Source organism: Lepisma saccharinum, chromosome 3, assembly GCF_977018435.1.
Source record: "Lepisma saccharinum chromosome 3, izLepSacc3.1, whole genome shotgun sequence".
Lineage (NCBI taxonomy): Eukaryota > Metazoa > Arthropoda > Insecta > Zygentoma > Lepismatidae > Lepisma > Lepisma saccharinum.
In genome coordinates this window covers 32,411,236-32,430,987 of record NC_139231.1, presented here as the reverse complement: position 1 = coordinate 32,430,987, position 19,752 = coordinate 32,411,236, and positions in this window count along the sequence as shown.

Here is a 19,752-nt window from a genome sequence, read left to right as displayed (position 1 = left end):
AAGTTGAGTTTTAATTAAGCGTCTCCCTTCTCCATAACCCATATTTCCTGTTTCGAAGCCAGGAGAAGGGGAAAGGGGGAAATATACAAGATCTGAAATTGCGATAAATCTGACAATGGGAATGTGTTATGGTAGAGTGGGAAAATGACGAGATTTTCCTGATTTTTTTCATGTTGAGATATGCGTATATGCTTGCCCTTTGTGTGTAAATTGCGTAAAGTAGCCTCCGTGATGCGGTTGTATGGAGATCTTGGGTTCGAAACCTTTAAGAATTGCATTTTTTCACTTTTATTGGAAGCTTAAAGAATAACGACAATATGTTATGTAATACCGAGCTTACTTTTTAAAAAAACAAGTATCATTCACGTTTCTGCATAAAATAATTAACTGTAACTCAGTTTTATTTTCAGATAAAGTAGCGACGATCATTGAATAATTGTTTTTTAAAAAGAAGTAAGTCAGCAAGTAGTTGATGTTATAATAAATAACCACCAATGGGGTTGTTACTTTCAAAAATTAACAGCCACTTGATTAGCTGCTGTTACAATAAGCAACAGCTACCTGAGTAGCTGTTATCATAATAAGCAATAACCACTTGAGTAGCTGCTGTTACATCAAGCAATAGCACTTGAGTAGCTGCTGTTAGAATAAACAGTAAACCATTACTGCGTAGTTAGAGATCGGTTAGTTCATTGAACTCTCCAGCCTCTATTGCCTACTTTTGTGGGAGCAGGAAAAGATTTTATAAGCTCTTGCCTTGAGTCATCTCACCCAATAGGTTGGTAGGTGACGGGTTTGCCGAGTTGATACCTTCCTGGAGATGAGGCCTGCTCGAAAAACGTTTTATAAGCTTTTTATAAGCGGTTAGAATAAACAGCAACTTGAGTAGCTGCTGTTAGAATAAACAGCCAATTGAGTAGCTACTGTTAGAATAAACATGCAATTGAGTAGTCGATGTTAGAATAAACAGCCAATTTAGTAGTTTCTGTTAGAATAACCAACATCCACTTGAGTAGTTGCTGTTACAATAAGGAAGAGCTATTATGTTACTTTTTCAAAAGGAAATTTACAAAATCCTGACTTGAGCTACAGAAAGGAATTATCTGAAGTTGGTACACGCATGTTGCAACTGAAAAGAAATTATGTTAATTACCATAATTCGCATCTTGAGAGCGCAAGGGAACATCACGTAACGGCTCTTATTACAAGACGCCGCTCCTTGCGATGTGCTGATGCGACAAGATTACCGCGACCTCTCGGAGGTAAGTGTGAAAATGAGAATGACTCTCGCCCTCCGGGAAAAAGATATGGAATTTCTCTAAGGTTTACGAGGGAAGGATTGTCTTTGGCCCAGTTCTTCTGAGATTACTAAACCACTCTCCATTTTCTTTGCCAGACCCTCCCCCTATTGTGATATGCGCAACTGCACATGTTGTGTAATGATCTGATCTGTAAAGTCTCCTGTGCCTTTGCAGAGGCCGGAGATTCTGAGTTAATTACCTTACATCCATATCGTTGTGCAGGGAGTGTTGATATCAGTAATAATGAGTAATTCTGATTAGTTCCGGTCCACTTTCACTTCATTTCGTATATCTTCTCTCAGATTTAATACTTTCCATCCCATTCATACACTCCATTCTATTAATTTTAGATAGTGTTTTCTTCCCTTCCAGTTATATTCCTGTTTTTTTTTTTAATGGCACGCTATTTCGTTTCTATTATTTTATGTATTATATTGTAAGGTCCAAATAATTACAATTTGAGAACATACTCACTGATGCCTTTAGCTCTCCCTCCCTATGGCTTTCTCGATGCCGTAGCGGTAATGTCGTCCCCTTGTAATCAAAGGGTTCCAGGTTCGATTCAAGATGGAGAAATCTAGTGGTTAGTATTGCACTTTAAACTTTAGACCCAGTCCCGACTAGCCTATCTGTGCATAAAGAGAACTTAAAAACAAAACTCAAGAGATATATACCAGGTGGTTATAATTGAAGTGACGGTGTTCAGAGTGGTACAGCACGGGCTGTAACGAGAGTAGCAGTCTGAAACTTCGTAGATATGCTAATGAAGCAATGCGCTCGCGAAAAAAAAAAAAAATTCCAATTCTCGCCACCAGGTGAAAAATGGCGCTGTAAGCAGTCAAAACGTGGAATTTGCCGTAACTCTGACGTCAAAGTCGGTGACATTGCCTAACCATTGTGTGAGCTCCCTGGTTGTTGTTGGTGACGATTGTTGCTTTTTCCTTTAGTAATGTTCATGTAATTCGAATAGTGAAATTGCAGCGATATTTTATTACAAAGAGTATTATTTTCTGCGATTTATAGTGCCTTTTTCCTGTAACTATACCAACTTTTGACTGCTTACAGCGCCATTTTTTACCCTGGTGGCGAGAATTTGAACTTTTTTTTTATCATAATTCGCGAGCGCATTGCTTCGTTAGCATATCTATGAAGTTTCAGACTGCTACTCTCATTACAGCCCGTGCTGTACCACTCTGAACACCGTCACTTTAATTATAACCACCCGGTAGCTCTCTCTCTGCTGTTGCTAGAATGATAAGCTAACGTGGTGTCGGTAAACCATTTAAATATTAAAGACACACATTCATACATATTATACAATATACAGGGTGATTCAAAAGTTCGGCACCATTGGACAACAGCTAGCTAAAAATGGGAAAAGTAGAAAGTTCTGGTTTCAATCTAATATGTGGGAACTTTCAACGTAGAATGCACCGTTGTAGCTGTACTGTGGTACAATCCTCAATGAGAACGGGAAATGCCTTGTTGCAACATGATTTATCCTCAGAGGAGGCATTTATTCTCAGGGCTCTTTACACCCCTATTTACATTTTAAGGTAAGGGTTTTATGTAAGTGGATATTTTCTTGTAAACTTAAAAGGGCGGAAAATGGCTAAACGTGCCAAAGCACCAAAAAAATTTAACTCAACCGATCAGTGAATATATTGTGTGTACCATAAATATATTTTTTAAAACGAATTCATTGAAGTAGCGTTAATCAGGTTAAATATGTTGTTGGATGGCAGCGGAAAATTGACGGTGTTAGATCCTGGTTTCTCCTGTCATTTTCTTTACAGTATAACTCAGTTTCGCGAGGTCTCTTGTCTCCTAAGCAACAAAAACCAATCCGCCCATCCCGACAGAACAAAGACAAAAATATCAGGTATCAAAATTTGCACAGCAATCGTAAACTCCTTGAGCATGACTGGAATCGCAAACTGACTTCTCCGAGAGGTAGGGGGCGTGTTTGCGTAAACTGTAAAAGAGGCTCTTGACGGGGGCGGAAAGTTAGTGGGGAGGGATTGAGAACCCCGACATCTGCGCCACGGGATATCGCGCCATCAGGGTATAGTAATATCCTTATTCCGCAGGAGCATCCTCCCCCACCCCCTTTTAATGGCCGGAGACAGATGTGGAAGATGCTTTCCGTCGCATTATTCGGCAATTAGTCGCAAGAAGGACAGGAATTTGACAAAGATGTGTTAGGAAGTTGAGGAAGAATAAAAAAAAACGGGGATTGTTTTCTGCATATTTATGACGGTGGCAGAAGGTCCGACGGCGTTCACTAATTGTGGAAGGGGTGGTGAAAAGGATTCTTACTGCCTAAGTGCGTCTGTAAGAAACCGCAAATCTTCAGTACGGTTCAATAACGCTACGTGGCGCAAAACATCTCTTTGAGGAATAACGTCTTTCAAGCGGATTTTCGTTGGATGATGAGTTGTCAGCGCATCGTGTCCAATAGCCGCTGTCTTCTGTCTTTCAAGACCAGAGTCCACAACTTTCAAGGCTGTGTCCGAAATGTCTAAAAAGCAGGCTTCAGTACGGTCTTGTTGGAAATGACGTCACCTAGTGCAGTTCGAAAACGCCAATTAAACGAGCAATCGGCCAGCAGCATGCAGCACGCAGCATTGCAGACGTGTTTACTAGACTCGTGCACTTCTTGTTCATTTGTTTGAAATCATGGAAGTCAAAAGTCAACCAAATGTTCGTTATAGTTCTTCTAATGTGTGGAAATGTAAGTATAAGAACTTTCTAAAATGCTATTTGATTTCTATGGTGAAAAACAAGCGTTTCTAACACGTGTTCTTAGTTTTAATTACTGATCATAGCTACGTATTTGGCGCTGCAGTCGAAGTGCAATTCGAAAGACTTTCGCTTCCAGCCCAAGGCTTCAAGACTGAACTGCGAAACCACTCTCCAAGGGTGCTTCGCTTCACGTATGGTCTTACACTTTCTCGGACACGGCCCGAGTAGTTCTTCAATGGACCATATTGGTGGTGACGTCACGAGAATACAACCGAGCAAGGTTGAGTCCAAACAAACCCGTCACGTGATGTTTCCCTGTGCGATAGCATTGTATTTCCCATTGCAAGGGGTAACTTTTAATACTGTGACATTAGTTATGATACAAAATTGTGATGTGCATCGTACTTCAATGTAAAGACGAGATTTTGGAGTATGCGTCTATATATTACACGTTCCGTACAGAGGAAAAGGTAAAGAAAACTGGATGAAGGAAATCGGGCATTCTTAAGGGCAGCAGGAACAGTTTGTGTCCAGTCAGACGCGAGGACCGTAAACTGCTCCTCCCCCACCGACCTTTCTGTGCGCTGAATGGTTGTAGGAGGGGGAGAAAACTTAGCATTACGCTTATGGGAGTATTATTTTACTTGTTTTCTTGGGAATACCAAACTTCCGAAGGGAACACGTGGAAGATTTGATTTGTCGTCGGAAAAATCGAAACTCCCATTTGATTTGAAGTAACTTGAAGTTGTTGCGTTTTTTTTCTCCATAAGGAAGGCATGGGAATCTGAAAATTCTTATTTATCATATTTTTCAAAAATCGTGTCCAGCTTAATAATTAACTTGAAAAATAGCTTCCACTTGCAACATGGCGAGAATTGCATACTTTCTTGTATAGTCATGTTTTCTTTTACTAGCAGTGCCCATTCCTACAATATTGAAATAAATGCTCGTCTGGTGAGAAACTGCCACTCTTCGCCTTAAAGAACATTGAGCCATCCTGTTGTATGTGGTTCTGAGGCGGTTGTGTTAAATATTCAAGTGCATTTTTACAGAATTGAAATAAATGTTCACCATATGCAGAACTGCACTTCAAAGCCCATGGCTTTAAATTCACCCAAAATATAACACAGCCAATAAAAATTTAATTTAGTACAAGAAATTGATGCCAAATTCAGTCCAAGAGATAAAAACTATATGTATAATTGAACTTCTATATGCGAGCCGTTGGCTGTACGCACTACATGTTGATTCACATTGGTTATTCTTTTGACACATGTTAGAAAATATGAAACAAAAACAAACAAACATATATATAACAATGCTGGTTCCACAGTCCACGTATTATAAGCTAAGGTTACTTTGTGCGGTTTCTTCTCTCTTATCGGTATCCGCTATTGCCTTTCCTCGTCGTTCTCTCACTTCCCACAAATATCTCCCCACTCGTTGTACTATCTTACTTATGATTCCTCTTCTACGTATCTTCTACCACTTCCATTATTTCCCTCCCTGTTACGTTCTTAAACCACTTGTCTCGCAAATCACGCGTAGAGGGGCAGGCAGATAGCAGTTGCTCGTCCGTCTCTCCTTCCCCGCACAAAGAGCATAGGCCTATCGTTTCCCCTGCTTCATTCTTCATTTTTACTTGTTTCCAACCCCCCCAGTCTGAACCATGCTAACCCTTCCCTTTCTTTTTTGCCTACTAAATTTATGTATCTTGCTTTGCCCCATTCCCTTGATTTCAGTTGGTTCCTTAGTGAAGTCTTCGCCTGGCAGTCGGCTAGTATTTATTGTCTGTCTATGTCCAGCAGTCTGTCTCTGATTTGGTTTTCTACTGATGTATCTACCCTACCTCCCGTTTCCCACACCCACCCCATCCCAATAGAGTACAACATGTTTTTTTTTTTTATATCCCTCGCCCAGTTCCGTGTATTTTCTTCACTTACTTGCATTATCAGACAATGCCCCTTCAGTGTCGTGTTACCCTAGACAATGAATGAGAATTTGAATTGATAGCCGGACAATTGCAATGGCGGACAATTGCGATGAACACAGTTAGAAGTGAAAGGGCGGGTGGACAATTGCGATGACATTTTAAATCTATCAAATTGAAGGGTGACTTAACACCCCGTACAATACCTCTTACAAGAGAATTATGTGAAATATTGATATTTTCGGCTGGGAATTTGGTTCAAGTTTTTGAACATGGACTCACCCGTTTCCTCATATGTGCGAATACACTTCCCAACTCTCTCGTCGATTTTAAGGTCAGGCTTCTTCATTTTCTGACCTTTTAGATAAAGTTCCCTCCACGTGCACTTGATGTTGGCGTCTTCTGCTTGGCTCTTGAGCGAGGCCTGAACATCATGGATTTTTGGATGCGGTCTTCCAAGACACCTATTTATTTTGTTGTTCCAACCTTCTACAGCATTATTAGTTCTGTGGCGCCTTTGGTTAGGTTAGGTCCTTGTAAAATGACCTTCACCGTCAAAATCATCGGAATTGACCGTGATTTTGGCTTCATCGCAATTGTCCGCCATCCCAATTGTCCTAGATTCTTTGAATTTCATTGTCCTCTACTACAGTTGAAGACGGCGACGTCAGAATCTTCAGACGGAAAATATGAACCGAATCGACACGTAAGTGTCGCATTTACTTTTGCCTGTAACAGCCATTCCCTTCCCTTCGATTCCACCTGCAGATTCTCCCAGCATTCCTTCCTCCCCCACGCGAACGCCGGTTCTCGGAGAAGCCCAGCGGGTAGAGTCTGTCGGCTGACCTTGGGGCATAGCCTCCATCATCTGTGATTATCCCCCCACGGCCTTCTCTTCGCTGCCTTTCAGAAACTCCGCAGGAGGGCGCCTCCCCCCTGGCCCCCCTCCCCTCCGCAGCACGGCTTCTTTCACGCCTTGCCGTCCGTCTCCAGGTCGTATCTCCTACCTGGAACTGGAAGGCGTCCAGTCAGAGCGGATCGAAGACCGACTCTCAATAGCCGGGCAATAACTTTCAGCTGGTTGGCATCGGGACGTTTCAAGAAGGAACAGAAATCGCAACAGCAATTAGTACCGTGTAAATCATAGCAACTACTATTCGGCTGAAGAGAGTCTCGGTGCTGCATACGAACGTACTCTACTATACTCTGTCCTGGTTATCTCTTGAGCAAGCGAACGAAAACAAGTCTCTGCGCAAGTAGTGACGCAAGGCGGCTCCTCCAATGAACACGTGAGGGGGAATGGGATTGCGTGAAGGGGGAGGGACTGCAGTTACCAGCCTTCGCAGCAGCGTGAACTACTTCGCTCTGCCCACTGTATCCCCCTTCTCTACCGCTATGCGCGTCCTTGGTCCAGAGATAGCCGGGACAAACTATATATGACGAATTAGGACAAGGCTTGCAGTAGATGCTGCACTGACAGGCTAATCGTTACTGGACTTCCAAGACAGGGATGATATAAGACGAAACGAGATTGTGCAGTGCTTTCTCGCGTCTCGACATACGTACTAATTGATAGGATTAGTTTATTTTATGTCGCTTTTCTGTACTTTTGACTAATCGCGACGACTGTGATGAAATTTATAATGGGACCTCCCATGCCTAGGCCGGGAATCGAACCCGAGGCCCCTGGCGTCGCAATCTCCTATGCTATCCACTCCACCAGGAAGGTCAGCTAATATTGTGATTCGTTTTTAATATAAAATTCAGAAAATCTTATCGTCAGTTCAATAATACTTTAACATAATGACCTTAATTTGGTAATATGTCCAGAATGGAGTATATATTTCTTGTTAACAGAATCAGTATTATCCATTATATGTTTTCAAAACATTTTCTTTTAAAAAATCAAGTTCCAATCTTAAAATACAAGTAACAGGATAATTTTCATGAACAATTTATGGACGCTCCTGCAGTCAAAACTCTGATTTTTTTTCTTGAGGTATCCAAGATGGAACTTTTCTTTTTGTAGTTGTCACCTACAATGTACATTGAAGACCCTTTAGTCCTATGTTAATCGAAGATTTATTCAAGCAGTCAAAGGAAGGGGGTATCAAAAATCCGTACCTCCTTAATCTGTGGGGGGAAACTCAAAATGGCGACAAGAAGACATTGCAAAAAATATTTTTTTTTCCTCATTTTTGAACATTTTATGCACTTTTGGGCATTAATAAGACACTAGCAATCGAAACAGGCAATTTTCACAAGATAGTGGTTGTTGTACCCCGAAACTAACGTTTGTGCCAAAAGCTTAGAAATCTGTTCACAGAGACAAAACAGGCATTCGGGGTCCTAATTGGGCTCTAATTACAAGAAACTTATTATTTTCAGATCATTCCTGCTCATACAGTTAACTCTTGTCTCTTTTGTTTCCTGTTCTGCTTTTCAAAATATCCGGATGGCAACACTGTCATTCTACTACTGGTCTCAATAAAGCTACACGTGTCAACACAACAGTAGATATGTGGCTAAGAAATGAACTGCCCAAGTACGGTACTATAACGGGTGCAAAAAATGTAGGGTAAGGTTCAGTAAAACTGCAAGGAGGTTGGAAACACTCAAACTCTGACAGTGAGTCTTTGTTATGGGAGGGGGAGATCCGGAGACAAAAGAAAAGGATTTCACGGAAGAGTCCGGAATCGATTTTTTTTCGTGCAGAACAGATTGCCATACGTCCGCATACTGGAATTCCTAACATAACTCTGGAAGGGGTGGGTGTCCGTTTGGGTACTCTGCGATACAGTTCCATTGACCCTTCAACTGTCTCTTCACCCCCTCCACCTGGAAAATCAGTTAACGCCCTTTGTTCTGGAGAAAAATAGAGAAACTGAGGGATTCACCGTGGTCAGTTTTTGAAGTCTGGAGGAAAAAGGCCAGCAATTAGTTAATTGGATTCGGCAGACGCGAACTTTTCCTCTCGATCTTCCTGACATTCGCTCAGCTTCAACTCGGGATCGTTTTTTCGGGTTTGGCTTCTCTGCACTCTTCACCGTTCATTAATTGGAGGAAAAAAAGTGTTCCGAAAGGCCACCCACTATGATCAGCGCCACTGCACAAAGGCCAATCCTTGTCCACTGCGAATGTCTCAGATTTTGTCAAAGCAACGTATTTCACCTAAACCCCGAACCAGCTAATTGTAGACCAGGCGAACGAGAAGAACTACTCTGCGCAAGTAGTGACGCGAGACGGTGAGAGAAACGGGATTGCGTAATGGATGACTAGAGTTACCAGATTTGTGGCCGCGGTATCTCAGTCGGTAACGCGTCTGACTACCATGCTAAAGGTCCCGGGTTCGATCCCCCCCGGCCGGTTCAAATCTGGGAACTTTTCTAACGTTGGAAGCGGCAACGGCGCCCACCCAGCGTCGAATAACATGGGTACCTGGGGGAAACCCTGGGGGGAAAAGGCGGTCAGGGGCGTGATGCTGATCACATCACCCCCACTCACGACCGGATCAAGAAAGTGTGGGCCGTTACTCCCACACCCCCTATACGCCTTCATGGCGTGGTGCTAAAGCACAGGGGAACACTTTACTTTATCTTTACTTTTTTTACCAGATTTCCCTACTTCGCTATTCAGCGTTGCAAACTTTTAAAAGCGACAATACCATATGAACATGGCAAACGGACCGTATTTTTGTCTTCAGGTCCGTACACTTGATTTAAGATTTTTTAGGGAAATATTAGGGATAAAACTGCAAGTGCAAATTTTGACAAGCCGTGCATTTAGCGTACGGACTAAGATTTGGACAGTACGTCCGTATGTGCGGTAATGACCATACGGTTGGCAACGTTGCGCTTTCATCACTCGATTTCCCTCCTTCTCCTCTGCCGCTATGCGCGGCCCTGCTCTACAGTTAGCTTGGACAGGGTATACACCGTGATACGAGCCTGAGTTGGCTGGGATGAGCGTCCTCTGCTAGTATGAGTGGGTGGTTGATTACAGTCTGTTGGTTATCGTATACCCAAACGGTTCCAGGTGATGTTCGTCATGGTCTCTTGATAAGATTCTTCATCTGAAATCATTTCTTTCTTCATGTCATGACTGTACAATTAATAGAAACGAATGATTTTTCAATTGTGTTTGTTACACATCGTTAAGCATATACTGTATGCTTTCAATTCAATTTCCTTTGAGGGGGACATATTTATACCTGGTAGAGATAAAAAATAATTTTCTTTTGCCGGCGATACCACTGCGCCATGGGGGAGGCCCAAACCATCATGTGTGTTTGTTATTATTTAGGAATAGGGACTTACATCATTGTCCATATTGCTTGAGAAAGAGTAACTGTTACATTTTAGTTAAGTTTCGTAGAGTAACAACAACTATTTCCAAGATATAACTCGTTAACTCTCTCAATAATAGCTTACCCAGCATCCCATTCACATTCCAAACTCCTGGAAAAGCGTTATCACACCTACTCCTGATTATGGGCGTCGTAAAGCTGCAAATTCACGTTTTTCCGTTTTCGACGCTCGAATAAATTCGAAATGTTGAGATTCGCTATCGTGCGGGGTCAGCGGGTGAAAAATTAACCCTTGGGGTCACGGAGAACCACGTCAGCATCAACCCGAGGGCTCGTTCGTCGAGAAAGGGAGGGCGGTTGCTTTGTTATCCTTTAATTTTCTGTTCTCTGGGCCCGTTGTGCAAAGACCCAAACGGAATGAATCATATTTGCCAGGTTTCGAATTATATAGTAAGTTCTTGTGGAAGGAGAGACGGGCCGATTATTTTACAAGGTGTGACTACAATGTTTGTAAATCCTTCAACAAGTTGGAGAAGTCATGGATTTCTTTTTCTGAAGGTACAGCGACTGACCACCTGTTTTAGAATCGAGACGAGAACAAGAGCAGATCCTTCGAGACTTGAAAAATCGAGAAAAGATCTAATGTCCGAAAAACTATCGATATATAATTACCTGGAGTAGTTAGTTGGCACACCAGATTTGTAGTACTTCAATCATAAATCACAGTTACACCCAACGACAAAATAAATGGTATGCGAATTGTCCATCACCATTTTCCTCCAGTCTGTTTTCTACAATACGATGATCATGACATGAAGTAAAAACGTCAACACGCAGAAGACAACATCGTCTTCGCATCAAGTGAATTACATTCTTTAAAACAACACAGGACGTGGAATAGGAAAATAGCGATGGATATGCTGTATACTATTAATTATCTTTGCCGTTGGCTGTACGTCATAGGTTCGATCCTCACCAACGACGATAAGAAATTTGTTGGCCTGAAGACGAAAGAAGAGGCGCTCTCTCAAAACGTAGCGTTACGATAGCGCCATGTACAGGATGATATTTTATACATGGGACCATTGGAATTAGCCATAATTTACGAACCACGTGTCATACACCTTTCAATCTTCAGTGGAATGTTCCACAGACTTAGGGCCGGTTTTTCAATGTTCAGTTAAGGTTCATGTTAGCACGTAACTGGAAGTCAGTGAAAATTTCTGTTTTTCAATGTACAGTTAGCTCGTAACTGGAACTCTGGTGGCGATTATCTTTACTGGTACTTCTTCTTGCAGTTACCAGCCTAACTGGAAGTTACGATGCAACATGGATGCATCGTGCAGCTATCGAAGTTACACACTCGCAACTTCACTGTCAGATTAAACAAGATATGATTCATAAAATTTTTAAATTCGTACAGAAAAAGACTTATTTTGTTTGGCAGAGCTTACCAACGTCCATGCAAATATGGAAATTAAGCAGCGTAGTTGCTAGAATTCGCTTGGCAAGGTTGTGTTAGAGAATTTGTGTCCATGATATCCGGTCTACCAGGCGGTACAATCTCCAAACAGTAATTTGGTGCAGTGGTTAGCGGCACCACCTCTCGGAGGGTGTTATCTTTTGTAATACAAGTTCAAGTCCTGGTCACGGATATTTTTTTTTCTTGTCAATTATTTATTACGTATGTTGCCTTCAATTCACGCTTTATTGTTGAATGATCTTCTCGGAGAAATATTACAGTAAATTTTAAAATTATTTTTACTCGTACCTTCATATTTTTAGAAGTTTAGAAAGCATGCTTACTATTAACATGATGTTTTTTCGTTCAACAACATGCATAGAGAGGTACAAAGCATGCAGTCAAATGTACAATATTTACATATTATTAATAATAATAGTGTTTATATCAACAAGCAGGTATTATTAATGTCTCGACTTTCGAGATCTTCACGCTTCTACAAGAAAGTGTCTGCGCTTGTGCCTCATAACATCATTTCCCCCACGTGGAATTGGCCTTTATTAGAAGAAAACCAAATTTGTAGTGCTGTCTTTCGTTAATTTATTTCGTAAGCATACAAGATGGATACGCAGCCATTGTTCCTATCGTTTCCCAATGCAATAACGTGCTTTAGAGCGCGGCGCGCTTGTAGTTCTATATTTAAACGACAGGCTGTATGCCAGTCGACGCGGTTTGGAACTATACTAACAGATGGCGCGCAAATCGATTTCCTGTAATTTCCGTGCTTCAGAATTGCCAACACACTGTTTCGGAGAACGAACCATAGTTTAGTTAACTGGCAGTTACTTTCACATTGAAAAAACCGGTGCTGGTTAAGACTGGCTGTTATCTCCAACTGGCAGTTTGTTAGCAGAGAGATTAACAGGACATTGAAAAACTGGCCCTTAGGAGTTTAAACCACAATATGTTCAATGTGTGTCCCTTGCCTATCACGGACATGGCGCAACCTGACAACGAAATTGCGCACCACTGCTGCTAATGTGTCCTCAGAAATATTGAATATTTCTGCTTCTACGGCAATTTTCAGTTCTTGAATTGTTGTAGAGTTAGTCTGAAATACTCTGTCTTTAAGGTAACCCTAAAGAAAATAGTCACAGACGGTCGTATCCGGCGACATTGGTGGCCATTCAAACCCCTCCCCGTACACTAGGGGATAACGATTAAACAACACACGGTGATCAAACATCTCCTCAAGATAATCAAGAACTATTGTTGCCGTGTGAGGTGTCGCACCATCTTGTTGAAACCAGCAGGTGGAATGATCAACAACCATGCCAAACAGAAATAAACAAAAAACAACATTCAGCAACGGTTGCATATGGGTGCACGATTATTCTGCACAGCTCATCTGAACTTGTGCGGCGTCCTGTTTTGTGGAATGATAGGTGTGGTCGTCGCTACAATGCAACGATGCTTTCGAATATGGTTTTCACCACTTTCCCCAACACTCTTCTTCCTGAAAACTCCAATATCAAACCTACATACTGCATTTTCTACTTTCTGTACGCAAAACAAATGGTGCCATGTTAAAAAAAATTAAAAAAAATCACCTACTTCGTTGTTTTTGTGTTACGTAGTGCATTTGGTGTCTGCACCGTTTGTACTATACATTCTGGAGCTGTGTACAGTGTGGTGTATGGTCATGTGGTGCGTGCTAACTAATCATATTAACCTTGATAGCAGCAGGTATAGGGCCTCCCCGATGGCGCAGTGGTAGCGTCGTCGCCTTGTAATCAAGGGGTCCCGGGTTCGATACCCGGTGGAGGTACAAGTGGTTCGGATCCCACTTTAAACTGTAGGTCCAGTCCCAATTAGCCTTACTGTGCATAAAGTGGACTTAAAACAACAAATCAAATCAAAATCAAATCAGCAGGTATAGGCATTTGCTGAATCTTCTGAACTTGAACACCGCTGTTCTTGCGTACATCGTCTAATTGGTTGAACACAATTTCCTTGCACCAGCCTGACACTGGGACTGCACCACACTTGGTGTCAAAAAGTGCAGCGAACTAGATGGGAGCTAATAAAACCGCATTTGGCCTAACCTGTTGCTCTTCCCGCGCTTTCCGAACCTTGACCTTCTCAACAGAAACCATTCGACGTTGTGAACAATCTAATGCCAACTTCACGTCACGGATAACCCACACGAGAATGCAGAAATGTACGCACAACACCCTAACCACTACCACAAGAACTAGGCAAAAAGAGCTTTCACAAAGAGACATTTAAAATGAGGATTAAACTACGTATTAGCAATAGCATGTGCTTGAGCGCTGCTTCTCTCGTTCTAATTCACCCACTCCCTGTTCAGCAGAAGTTTTCCCAGTTTCCAATTAGCAGAGCCGGCCCCGTGGCAGAGTGGTTAGCACATCGCGCTACGACGCTAGGGGTCCCGGGGTCGAATCCTGGCCTGGGCATGGATATTTGTAAGTGTCCATTCATCAATTTCATCATATGATCACTCATCCCCATGTTCGCAAATTAGCCAAAAGTGGCACAAAAAGCGAAATTAAATAAAGCAAGTCAATCAATCAATCAATCCAATTAGCAGAGGAACTGTCAAGCGATGGCTAGAGCGGGAAAGGTAACCGTTTGGGCCAAACCCTGCTTAGTTAAAGGTAGAAGCACCAGACAATGTATAATGTGCAATTAATATTGCACTCTCTCTCTCTCTCTCTCTCTCTCTCTCGCTGATGTATGTCCATTGTCACTAATATTCAGAGAAGTATATTTCCCCAACTGTCTCAACGATAAGTAATTTAGCTGCAAATTTTCAAGCTCATTTAAGATGGCCATTAAATACGTTCCAAACCAAAAATACTATACCCTGTCCCAATTATCTGTGGAGCAGGCGAACGAGAACAAGTGCTCCGCCAATGAACAGTGAAAGAGACGGGATTGCGTAATGGGCGACTGGCGTTACCCGCTTTCCCTGCTTCGCTCTGGTTTTGCGTACTCGATGTCCCTCCTCCTTCTCTGTCGATATACGCGGACGTGCTCCACAGTTAGCTGGGACAGGGTATATATGACTTTGTTGACGGTGGTCTAGGGTAACCATGTTCGAATCTATCGGGCTTCAACCTCAAAAGCTTCGTCTAGTTCGCTGCACTTACGTTTCTAGTTGGTTACACGGTGCAACACCGACTCATCTACTTCGTTGATTTGGTGTCAAGTAGCGTACTTGGTGTCTGCACCGTTTACACTACGTTCTGGAGCGTTGTAGCATGTGGTGTATGATCACGTGATGCGTGCTAACTAATCAAATGAACGTTTAAAGCAGCAGACAATCATTTGTTGAATCTTCTGAACACCGATTTCGTCTACTTGGTTGAACGTCATTTTCCTGCACCAGCCTGACACCAGGATAGACCTGCACTACGCATAATGACAAAAAGTGCAGCGAACTAGAGTGCGCCTCAAATCTCCTGCATATGACCTTAAGCGGCTGAACAGCACCAGCGAATCACAGACATGCGGCGTTGCCGTGCTCTCCTTGACAAGGCGTTTCGCTCAACTACGCTGTCTCTTTTCCGTGTGAGATTTCGACATGGCACCGCTGCAGTGCGCTGCTATTGGCTATCGCCATATGCAGGAGATTAGACGCGCACTCTAAGCGAAGTCAAAATGTCCTGAGATATAACTGTAAGACAAATCGCGAACTGCATATACACTGCTACTAAATAATACAACTTACACCCCCTCCCACTTCCCGATATAAAATTCATCATGTGAGCATAAGTCTCTAAGTCATATTCACTTGAATGACGATCTCTAGCTGAGGTGATTTTTTTGTCCTTGATGAACACGAGACGCATAAAGCGCAGGCCAACCAATCATAATTGTCAAAGCGTTGTAGCTGAGAGGTTATATACGACAGAGCCAAACAAGCAACGGAAGCCAGGTGTGCACGGATGACCCCATCGGAGCCTTGCAGTAGATCACCGCGAAGAGAAGACCCAAATGGGTTGCTGAATCAAGGAACTGTGAACCACCGTTTTTGATCCTTTGATTACCGGATCATTGATTAGTTCCCCTTGAAAGCCCAGCGCTGACCCTCCCATTACTTTCTACCTTGTTTCTTGCGCCCAGACCCTTCCTTCCCTTTTTTTTTCCAAAACTGTTGAAGAAGTTCTCTACGCCTCAACTTACCTTGCTCAAGGCATGGATCCTTTTTTTCCCCTCACAATGTTTCCATCCTCTTGACTCCACCTTCGCCAGTTGCAACGTAGACTACAGAAAAGTAAGGCCCCCCTGCACAAGGGGCACTCAGTGGCGCGGGCACTGGATCCTCATAGGGGCGCCTTTGTGAAGCTACTTGGGCTTAGTTCGCGTGAAAGGATCCTTGCAGGCATGTATCTGCAAATTGGAACCTAAGCAAGTTTCTCATATTTCGTAATAATTTAATTTGCTGATAATAATAATGAACATTATTATTCGTATTATTTAATGATAATTACTACATGAAAAGTAAAATATAGATATATCTAGCTTATTTCTAGTTAAGATAACGAAAATTTGTATAAAATGCTGTTCTGCGAATGTAAAAACAAAAGTTAAAAAATGCAAGACGTATTAGGTAACTGAAAGGTTGTCATTTCCAGCTGTTAAAATTTTTCCTTGATTATTAGTATTATATATTAATACTCGGACATCTCTCAATACAATTGAATTTTATCTTCGTGTAAGTTTCACCGACACAGGTGGGAGAATACGGGTGGGTCAGTATCAGGGGTGCCCATCCCCCCCAAGGCCTATGACCCACTCCCCCCAAAAGGTAGAACATTCCCCCAGCCCCCTCCGTTATGCTGAATTATTTACTCAAATTATTTTGATCAGACCAAATTTGCGGAACAATATAATACAGACATATTTAAGCATGTTTACTTTACGTATTGTTTACAATATAGACATTAATATGTATGTTGTATATTACTTCGACATTGATTGAAATAACATCAACATTGAAATAATAACTACTGACGTTGCAAAGCCGTTGCAGCAAACTTGTTGATAATTTCCTCAGGCTCGCGTCATTGTTAATGTATTGAATCTTATTCTTAACAGTTTGTCTACTTGACTAACCTTGTAGGCCTATATATAATGTGAACAGCACTTCCCAACCTTCCAAACCGATTCCAAAGGCATAAGAGGTGGTGTTTCATTTCAACCCCATCGCAGAGATCACCCACAGGTAGGTAGAGAACTGAACTAAAAATCAATAACAAGTCAATCAAACAAAACGATCCCTCCCCCCATTTTTGTGTGAAGATATGTAGAACTGGTAGGTAAACTATAAAATGTTGTCCCTTGCGTCATGAATCCCCCCTGTGGGCACCCCTGGGTCAGTTATAAGTAGTGAACGATCATTGACTGGTGAAATGACATCATTCTGAAACCACATGATAAATATACAACAAACAGAAACAAAGAATTATTACTCGTATACTGTAATGTAAGAAATAGCAACATGGTGCAACTTGTTCAAACCATCCGTTGCGCGGCGCTAGTGACTTCCGCGTTTAACTTTTCAAAGTTAGTATACTATAGAATGTAGTAATGAGCACAATGAAGAACGTTAGTTTACAATTGCATGCAAGCTCTATTGGATTACGGATTCCATAAAAGTGGTGACTGTTGTGTTTCGAGACACGAGAATGGGATTGATTGATTGATTTAGTTTATTTTACTTCGCATTTTGTGCCTCTTGGCTAATTTGCAAAGATGGGGATGAGTGATGAAATGATGAAATTATTGAATGAACATTCACAATCAACCAAGACCGAGCGGGATTCGAACCCGGGACCCTTGGTGTCGCAGCGCGATGTGCTAACCACTCGGCTACAGGGTCAGGCACGACAATGGGAAGTGAGTTTAGAAATTGAAACGATACCAAACAAGACAGGCACTTATTTGCAACTTGAAAAAGATTGAATGATTGATTTGTTGCTTTAAGTCCACTTTATGCACAGGAAGGCTAATCGGGACTGGACCTACAGTTTAAAGTGGTATCCGAACAGCTGTACTATGTGCCTCCACCGGCACCTGGATCTCTTGATTACACGGCGACGACGTTATCAATACGCCATCGGGGAAGCCTATTACTTGAAAAAAGAGACCGAGAGCAAGTTAGGCTTTACAGCACGAGACGAGACTGCAAAATGTCGTCTCTGTACCGTTTCTATTATTAACATTAGGAACCTGTTTTGATCAGCAAGTAATCAAACGTTTTTTTTAATGTTCCATTAACCACGAACGTATAAGACTTTCAAAATCAGTATTGCAGCAAAATAGGTCCATCATTACCGAATTCCATCGTCGCGGTCAAACCAGAAGCGGAACTGGCAATAGTAAATCAGATAACGCGCAAGAGCCCGAGCTCGAATGCTGTTTACTCAAATTTCCTTGCAACTGTTGTATAGCTCCACAACCCCCTCCCCTCCTCAACAAAACCACCATCACCGATCCATTATTTTCGAACCTTTTGTTACCGTTCGCCTCCCCTCTATCGAAAGAAGAGAGTCAAAAAAAGAGGGAGACAAGGGAAGAACAATGAAAGCTACCACCGAGGTATTCCATTACATGAGATCAGATCTTTGCCACAATACAGCCAAGTACAAAGGCCCGTCTTAACCTCGAGGGAACCGCCGATCGCTTTTCAATGGCCCCAACCATTTCTCGTCACACGACACCGTCCAAGTTGCAGACGTAATCGGAAATTAGCATACATTATTTTCAGTATCCGAGGTATTAGCGGTCAAAATGGACACTGGTGGTTTACCTTAACAAGGAGGGAGCTTGCAATATGTCGGATCAGATCGTCAAATGGTTGAAAAAGGATATCAAAAGAGAAAAGCCCCTACGTCCCCCCTCGCCCTCATACACCAAATCAAGATCTATTGGGATCATCTATTTCAAGCGGCTGCCTTTGCCTCGTGCTGTAGGGATGGGGGAAATGTTCTTTTCGATGAATCGATCATTACGAATCGATCATTACGAATCGATTCAATAAAACGAGTCCGTTCAAATGAATCAAGCTCTAAGAGATTCTTACGTCCTTGCTCAAATGGTTCTTTCCACTGAATCGAAATGTAGCAGATCCTGATTTCTCATCCAAATGACTGGTTCAATTGAATGAATCTAAGAATAGGATATTTGATTCTTAACTTAAATGATTCACCGAGGAAAAAAGCTACAGACGATTTTTTATATTTTCTTTCAAATTATTGGTTCCATTGAATGTAGCCTAAACTTTATTATAAGATAGAGACAAACGTAAAAGAGTGTGTTTTTGTATCAATGAGGCATAAGTTCTAGTGTGACTGAAGCAATCTGAAGCAAATTTCAAAGTTGTGACTTGCTATCATCCGTGTTTAGGAATGATACCGAAAACAGGCAACTCTCGATCCTGTCTCGGTCTCGATTCAAAATTCGAGACAAGATAGAGGCCGAGACGGCCTTGTAAAATTCGGTACGAGAACGAGACTAGATCTTTCGACACTAGACCGAGACTTTGATAGACCTATATTATTTTAAACTTCTTGAGACATACCAAGCGATATAAATCTGATTATTTGTAGAAAAGTCTTTTCTGTTTACAGGAATTACAAAGTTAATCTACTAGTGGCAATTTTGAGCCTGTGGCGCGCAGTTGCATACGTTCAGGATAAGACTTAGTTTATCGAGGACTCGTAGCGTTAAAACGAGGCGCCAAACAGAAAATGTTTGTACATGTAAGCGTGCACATACCTTCCCTCCGAAATATATTTCTAGATACAGTACATGCCTGGCCATGCCAGGTTTTTAAAAACACACAAAGCAACTTTCTGAAATTTTAGCCCTTTCTTTCAATCAAAACATTACACTACCATGCAAAAGCATGTCAAAACATGCGAAATGTGTACATGAACATGTAGACAAAATCGCTAAAATATGTAAACCTCCTTCATTC